General features: G+C 36.5%; 1 long non-coding RNA gene across 1 annotated transcript; it reads left to right on the top strand.

Moving 5' to 3' along the window:
* The first annotated feature begins 547 nt into the window (after window positions 1-547).
* Window positions 548-8,053, top strand: LOC142178880 (uncharacterized). The gene is made up of 3 exons (XR_012707079.1): window positions 548-610; window positions 1,101-1,183; window positions 7,765-8,053. It is a non-coding gene; the product is annotated as an uncharacterized LOC142178880 (long non-coding RNA).
* Window positions 8,054-8,310: the final 257 nt, after the last annotated feature.

Here is an 8,310-nt window from a genome sequence, read left to right as displayed (position 1 = left end):
AATTTGTTTAGTTTCTCTGCTTATATTTTCTAGCCTCTATTTCATTCGCTGCATCTGGTAAATTTTTCCATGTTCATTTCCTTTTTTGCACTGATTTCTGCAAATCAGTTGTGTATTCCTTTGACAGTTTGTCGATTTTTCCTTCAATTTTGGTTTTCCTACTTTTTCGCATAGTTTCTAGCTAGATCTTTTACATACAGGCCTGTAATTCTATCTAATCCGCACATGCATGGTTGAGAATAGTTGACTGGTGCATGTAGTTGTATTATATTTTGGATTACTGATTGTTGACGTTTTCCTTTACTTTTGCCGCTGATAAATTACTGAAAACAAGCATATGCGAAAATCTGTCATTTTAAATTTGTTGTTGGAAGATTGGGGATTTGCTCTTAAAAAATTAGTTATTGACAGTATTAGTTATACTTATAGACATACTTTCATGGTGTTCTTTCAGTGTAAATATTGTATATTACGGTTTGAGACAACTTCGATTTTAATTGGGTTTTCTCTTCTTTTACTTTTTTTTTGTATTCTACTCAATGTGAGAAAAGTACGAAGACTGATGAACCCAAGACGTTCAGTGATATGCCTGAAACAACATAACTATTTGGTAAGAATTTTATTTCTGTTTCTCTTTTGCTATTAGCGAGTAAATTCGGGTTGCCTTGAATGGTGTAAAGTTGTGCATTATTGTGAATTGAGAATTTTTTTTTATAGTCATACAAATATAGATATACTTCTTGATGGCTTAGAGCAATATTAGAATTTTATCTCTTGTGTAAGAAATGAAACAATATTAGAATTTTGATTACATATTTGTCCAAATGGATGTGTTGTTATTAGTAAGTTAAGATGGACATAGTAATAGAGTTGAGATGGTCAATATTTTTTTTTCTATCTATTTTTTTCTTGGGCCTTTTGTTGTTATTCTAATTGGAATAGAGTTCTGCTCAAGGAAAACGAGTTCTGATTTTTTTTTTTTTTTTTTGCTTAATCTGATTGGTTAGGTTATAGTCTTTGTTTGCGAAACAATGGACTTTCTTGTTTACACGGTTTTCACCATTTTTTTTAAAATATAACTTTTATATTTCTGTCTTCAGTGTTCTTAAATCAACCATTGGTGCTTTAACTTGGAAAGAGTGTAAACTATTCCATAAGTTGCAGACATGCTGTTGCATGTAAGGTAATACCCTCATTCTTACCTTATTTGTTTTCAAAAGCCATATTCTATCTTACTTATTCAATAAATTGTGTAAAAAAAATAAAGGATGTGGCATAGAGAGTTGCATTATTAAATGCTATATGTAATTATTTTTATGAAATCTATATGATGTGCTTGACAGTTCAACAAAGCCAGTGAAACTTTATTGTATAAGTGAAGAGTTGCAAAATTGGATGTAGATATGTACAACATAGAGGTCAAGCATGTTGCCTCTTAGGATATTGTATTCTGAAGTGGCCATTACTCTTTCAAGATAAATCACCCATACATGGTAAAATATAAAGTTTTAAAGTTTGATTGTTTTAGCGACTTACTACTGTTGCGGAAGCCAAATGTATATAGTGTGAATAAGTCACAACTACTATACCAAAAATTTATGACAACCACCAAATAATAAATAAGACAATAAAACAATAATAAAGGGAACACCAGAATTTACGAGGTTCGGCTAATTTTGCCTACTCCTCGGACACAACCAATATTTTATTTCACTCCAAAAATACAAGTGAAATAATACTAAAGAGAGAAGATACAAATGCCTTAAACAGATGAGAAGGCAAATGAGAGGTGTGTTTCAATCCTAAACATTAGGCCTTCTTTTATAGGGGAAAAATCCCCCCAAACTTAACTCCCAACCAATGTGGGACTTTGGCATTTTGCCAAACTTCAACAAATCTCCACCTTGGCAAAATTCCACATTTTCAATTCTCTCTCAATAACAAATTTTGGTTGTGTCTTCATCTTCAATCTTCAGTGTTCAACAATGTTGATCAAATCCAAACAATGTTGAAACTTGACCGTAGTCACCACCTTTGTCAGCATATCAGCAGGATTCTCTGTAGTATGAATTTTCTTCACCGTGACTCCACCTTCTTCTATGATTTCGCGTACGAAATGATACCGAACATCAATGTGCTTCGTCCTTGCATGATAAACTTGGTTCTTCGCTAATTGAATAGCACTTTGACTATCACAAAAAATTGTGATACCTTTTTGTTCAACACCAAGCTCCTTTAGCAATCCTTGAAGCCAAATTGCCTCTTTCACAGCATCTGTAATAGCCATGTATTCTGCCTCTGTTGTAGACAAAGCAACTGTTGACTGCAAAGTAGACTTCCAACTAACTGGTGCCTTTGCAAAAGTAAACACATAACCAGTAGTTGATCTTCGTTTGTCCATATCACCCGCAAAATCTGAGTCACAATATCCAACTACAGACTGATTGTCTTCCTGCTCAAAAACTAACCCGACATCTACAGTATTATGAATATACCGTAGAATCCACTTCACAGCTTGCCAATGCTCCTTCCCTGGATTGTGGATATATCTGCTAATAACTCCAACAGCTTGTGAAATGTCAGGCCTTGTGCAAACCATTGCATACATCAAGCTACCAACAACATTTGCGTATGGTACCTTTGACATATACTCTCGTTCAGCTTCATCCATTGGCGACATAGTAGTACTTAGCTTAAAATGGGAAGCAAGTGGAGTACTAACTGGCTTAGTCTTGTCATCTATGCCAAAACGTTGAAGTACTCTCTTCAAATATTCCTTTTGAGATAAACAGAGTTTCTTTGAACGTCTATCTCTAATTATCTCCATGCCAAGAATTTTCTTTGCCTCACCCAAATCCTTCATCTCGAACTCCTTCTTCAGTTGAATCTTCAACTTATCAATTTCTTCCAAATTCTTGGAAGCTATCAACATATCATCAACATATAGGAGAAGATATACAAAGGAACCATCTTTAAGCTTGTGCAAATACACACAATGATCGTATTTGCTTCTCTTGTACCCTTGCCGCAACATAAACTCGTCAAATCGCTTGTACCATTGTCTAGAAGATTGTTTCAATCCGTACAACGATTTTTCAAGTTTGCACACCATATTTTCTTTTCCAGCAACTTTGAATCCTTCTGGCTGAGTCATGTAGATTTCCTCCTCCAAGTTTCCATGTAAAAACGCAGTTTTTACATCCATCTGAACTAGTTCCAAATCCAATTGTGCTACCAAAGCCAACATAATTCTAATGGAGGAATGTTTTACAACTGGAGAAAACACTTCATTGTAATCAATTCCCTCCTTTTGAGCATATCCTTTGGCCACCAATCTTGCTTTGTAGCGAACATCTACTTGGTTAGGAAATCCTTCCTTCTTTGCAAATACCCATTTGCACCCAATTGCTTTCTTTCCCTTCGGGAGATTGGCCAATCTCCATGTATGATTCTGATGAAGGGACTGTATTTCATCATTCATGGAAATCCTCCACTTATCTTCTTCTGAACTTTGGACAGCGTCTTTATAAGTAGTAGGAACATCATCAGCTACAATTGAGGTTGCACAAGCAACCGTCTCTATGAGACGAACAGGTTTCGTTATTGTTCTTTTTGGCCTGCTGGTTGCTATTGATTCAAGTTGTTGTTGAGATTCTTGAGTTGGAATCTCCTCTACTGGCTCTCCTTCCAGAGGGTAATCTTCATTTGTTTCCTCCTCTGCTTCTTGTGTAGGAAAAATAAATTTTCCCTCAAACTCCACCTGCTTAGAAGCACCTTCATTTTGTTTGGTATCTTCTGTTACCTTATTTACCATAGCAAATTCATCAAAGGTAACATCTCTGCTGAATATTACTTTCTTTGTCATAGGACACCATAAGCGATATCCTTTGACTCCAGAAGTAATTCCCATAAAAATAGCCTTCTTTGCCCTTGGATCCAATTTTGACTCTGTCACATGATAATATGCAGTTGAGCCAAACACGTGCAAAGAGTTATAATCTACAGCAGGTTTTCCGTACCATTTTTCAAATGGTGTTTTGCCATCAATAGCAGCAGATGGTAGACGATTAATGAGGTGGCATGCATATGTAATTGCCTCAGCCCAAAATTCTTTGCCCAAGCCAGCATTGGACAACATACACCGTACCTTCTCCAGCAAGGTCCGGTTCATACGTTCTGCCACTCCATTCTGTTGTGGTGTATGTCTAACAGTGAAGTGTCGGATGATGCCATCATTTTCACAGACCTTATTGAAATGATCATTTTTGTATTCACCTCCATTGTCTGTGCGAATACACTTGATTCTCCTGCCTGTCTGATTCTCCACCATCGTCTTCCATTTGAGAAAAATTCCCAACACTTCATCTTTGCTCTTCATTGTATACACCCATACTCTTCGGGAAAAATCATCAACAAAGGTTACAAAATAGTGCTTCCCACCCAATGAAGGTGTTTTGGAAGGACCCCAAACATCAGAGTGTACATAATCCAAAATGCCTTTAGTATTATGGATCGCTGTACCAAATTTAACCCTTGTCTGTTTCCCTTTAACACAATGCTCACAAAACTCCAAGTTGCAAGCCTTTACTCCTTTTAACAATCCTTGATCTGATAGAGTTTTCAAGGATTTTCCTCCAGCATGTCCCAAGCGCATGTGCCATAGCTTGGTTGCTTCTGCCTCTTTGTCGTCACTGGATGTTACTGTCGCTGTCCCAATAACTGTACTGCCACGATAGCGGTACATATTATTATTCTTCCGATTAGCCTTCATTACCACTAGTGCACCGGAGCATACTCTCATCACTCCATTTTCTGCAATGATTTTGAACCCTTTTGATTCTAGGGCTCCCACAGAGATGAGATTCTTCTTCAAATCCGGTACATATCGAACATCTATCAATGTTCTGATCATTCCATCATGGTTCCTTAATCGTATTGAACCAATGCCATATGAGGTAAGAGGGCTGTTATCCGCTGTGTGGATGACTCCATATTCTCCTTCTTGAAATTCCATGAACCAGTCCCTGTTGGGACACATATGATAGCTACAAGCCGAGTCCATCAACCATATGTCTGATGATGTTGATGACTCTGTTGTAACTAATGAGAAGTCTGAATCATCACAATCAGCTACATTTGAATCCATAATAGCCTTTCCATTGTTATGTTTGGCCTTATTCTTCAACTTCGGACAGTCTTTCTTCCAGTGCCCTTTTTCTCGACAAAAGGCACATTCATCTTTACTGGGTCTGGATCTTGACTTGGATCTTCCCTTCTTTGTCCTCGTTTGATTTTGAGGACGACCCCTCACAAACAGTGCTTCTCCTTCTCCGCCCTTCTGTTTTTCTCGCTTTCTTTGTTCATAGCTGTACAAAGCTGAACAAACTTCTCTGAGAGAAATTTCGTCATTTCCATGGAGTAGAGTAGTTTCAAGGTGCTCGTACTCATCAGGAAGTGACGCCAACAACATTAAGGCCAAGTCACCATCATCATAAGTTGTATCCATATTTTGCAAATCTGTGACCAACTTATTGAAACTGGTGATATGTTCATTCATCGTGGTACCAGGAACATAGGTGAAGTGAAACAGTCTCTTCTTCATGTACAATTTATTTTGACTGTTTTTCTTCAAAAATTTATCCTCCAGTGCTTTCCATAATTTACTTGCAGAAGTTTCCTTTGTGTATGGATATTTCTGCTCTCTAGCAAGGTAGGATCGAATGGTACCGCAAGCAACACGGTTGATAATTCTCCAATCTTCTTCTCCAATAACATCTGGTTTCTTTTCTTCAATCGCCAGATCTAGCCCTTGTTGAAAAAGGACATCTAGAACCTCGCCTTGCCACATCCCAAAATGTCCGGACCCGTCAAAAATTTCTACCGCAAATTTCGCATTTGACACAATTCTTGTCATAAGCGAAGATGCCAATGATGACGTATTGTTGACACTTGATGTAGATTCTTCTTGTTTATTGTCCCCCATATTTGACACAAATATTATTTAATAGCTGACGACACAAATCAAGATTATTTCCTTTCTAATGTAGAAGATCAGACTAAGCTGCAACTACAGAGCATACTCAGACAGAACCTTGACTCAGTTACCAAGATAAATCTTTTCTGATGTGGAAGATCAGACTATGCTGCAACCACAGAGCATACTTAGACAGTACCTTGGCTCTGATACCAATTGTTGCGGAAGCCAAATGTATATAGTGTGAATAAGTCACAACTACTATACCAAAAATTTATGACAGCCACCAAATAATAAATAAGACAATAAAACAATAATAAAGGGAACACCAGAATTTACGAGGTTCGGCTAATTTTGCCTACTCCTCGGACACAACCAATATTTTATTTCACTCCAAAAATACAAGTGAAATAATACTAAAGAGAGAAGATACAAATGCCTTAAACAGATGAGAAGGCAAATGAGAGGTGTGTTTCAATCCTAAACATTAGGCCTTCTTTTATAGGGGAAAAATCCCCCCCAAACTTAACTCCCAACCAATGTGGGACTTTGGCATTTTGCCAAACTTCAACAACTACCATATTTTCCTGATGAGATAATCGAGTATTTGATAATTGGTTATGCAGTATACTGCAAAAGAACTCTGGGATAGCAGAATATGTGTAAGTTAAAAGATGGAATGGTTGCTACTCAGTAGACTGGCTTAAAGCCCTAAGTTTGTTCGTGATAGGAGTATACAGATTACAAAATGCTTCCAAATAAAAAAGTAGTGCATTTGGAGTGCTGAAAACTGTTTTTGTTGCTATTGTGGATTTGCTTATTCTTGGCAAATTACACCTAACAAGAATCATCTATAAAGGAAGAATTAATAGTTTTTCCCCTATATATACAAGTGTTGTTTAAGGGCTTAAGAAGAATGGGTGTTAATTAGAGGGTCAAAACGTAGTACTTTTAGTAAGATATTAAATCACTTGACACTTGATGGATGAATAAAGGTCTTTTCTACTCATATCTGTCGAATATACTTGATACTAGCTGATATGAAATATGATAATTTCGCTCCAAGTAGATAGATCATTTTAGAGGTAACTTATCAACCATATTTTATTATCTTAACACTTTCGGCATGGCTTCTCATCATTTTAAATTAGTTGTGACGCTTTTGATTGGTGCGGAAGAGTTCCTTTCTTTTTGAGAAATAAAGTTGATGTTAAATAAATTTAGAAAGTGAACAACAGCCTATAAATGAGGCTACTCACTGAGATGTCTCTATACTGAGATGGCAAGATGGTTTTTGTTTTTGAATAAGATGACTGAGCTTCCTATATATCATGGGGTTATCAATTCTGATATTATACAAATCCAATATGAGTTGAGTTTTTTTATTAGTATGACACTAATAATCTATACAATTTTTTTTAGCGCATCATCTGGTCTGCTAATTTGGGTATAAAGAAGCATCTTGAAATTCTTTTGATGACAATTTTCTAAACTTTCCTTTGCCCCTCTTTAAAGAGTACAACATCTCTGGTCCATTAATCATACGAGGGGACGGTAGAAAAATTCATGAAACAGAGATTTATAGATAAATTGTGATTGTGGCTCTGAAATTAAAGTGTGATCCTCTGCGTATCCATGTTACCAAGGGATGTCTTTTCCTTTTATGCTTTATCTGTTTACATTTTAGTAGTCAATGATTTCCTGTGCTAAAAAATAGTGTTAGTAATTTTTGCAATGTTATAGAGTGGACATAAGGCACCTTTATATTTGAGTTTTCCTTGACATGTAAGTCTTCTTTCGATAAAATATGGAGCAAATGTGGACGCCGAGGACAAGCAAGGATGCATGGTGCTTGAATAAGCGTTGGATGAACCCAATATCAAATTTAAGACGACGCCCGGATGTAAAACCACCTGGTGTCATTAGCCATTCAATATATTCAACAGAAATCCTGTAAATATTTGATGTGAGGTGTGCTCAATTTATAACGCTGGCTGCTCCTAATGCTTGTTAAGTTATACTTGATAAGTTGTAATTTTTTAGACTAATAGGTTGGATAGTGTTCGAATTATCTTTGACATAAATGCTATATTTTCCTTTAGGGAGAAAAGTTACGTTGCTCTTTAGCTTCCAAGTTTAGCTTAGAGTGTGGACTGGAGTATTGGCCGAGCAATTTGATCTCCTAAGTCAGCCGCTTAACACAATCCGTTGATGGTATCCGCAAAGATATCTTTGTTTCCTTTATAATCCAAATGCCCTTCATTAGTTTAGCAGGAGCAAAATTTTAAAATTTTAGGGTGTGTTTGGTATAACGGAAAATGTTTTCCGTGGAATAT

This window comes from Nicotiana tabacum, unplaced genomic scaffold, assembly GCF_000715075.1.
Source record: "Nicotiana tabacum cultivar K326 unplaced genomic scaffold, ASM71507v2 Un00011, whole genome shotgun sequence".
Classification (NCBI taxonomy): domain Eukaryota; kingdom Viridiplantae; phylum Streptophyta; class Magnoliopsida; order Solanales; family Solanaceae; genus Nicotiana; species Nicotiana tabacum.
The sequence above is the reverse complement of the archived record's forward strand: the minus strand, read 5'-3'. Positions and strand labels throughout refer to the sequence as shown.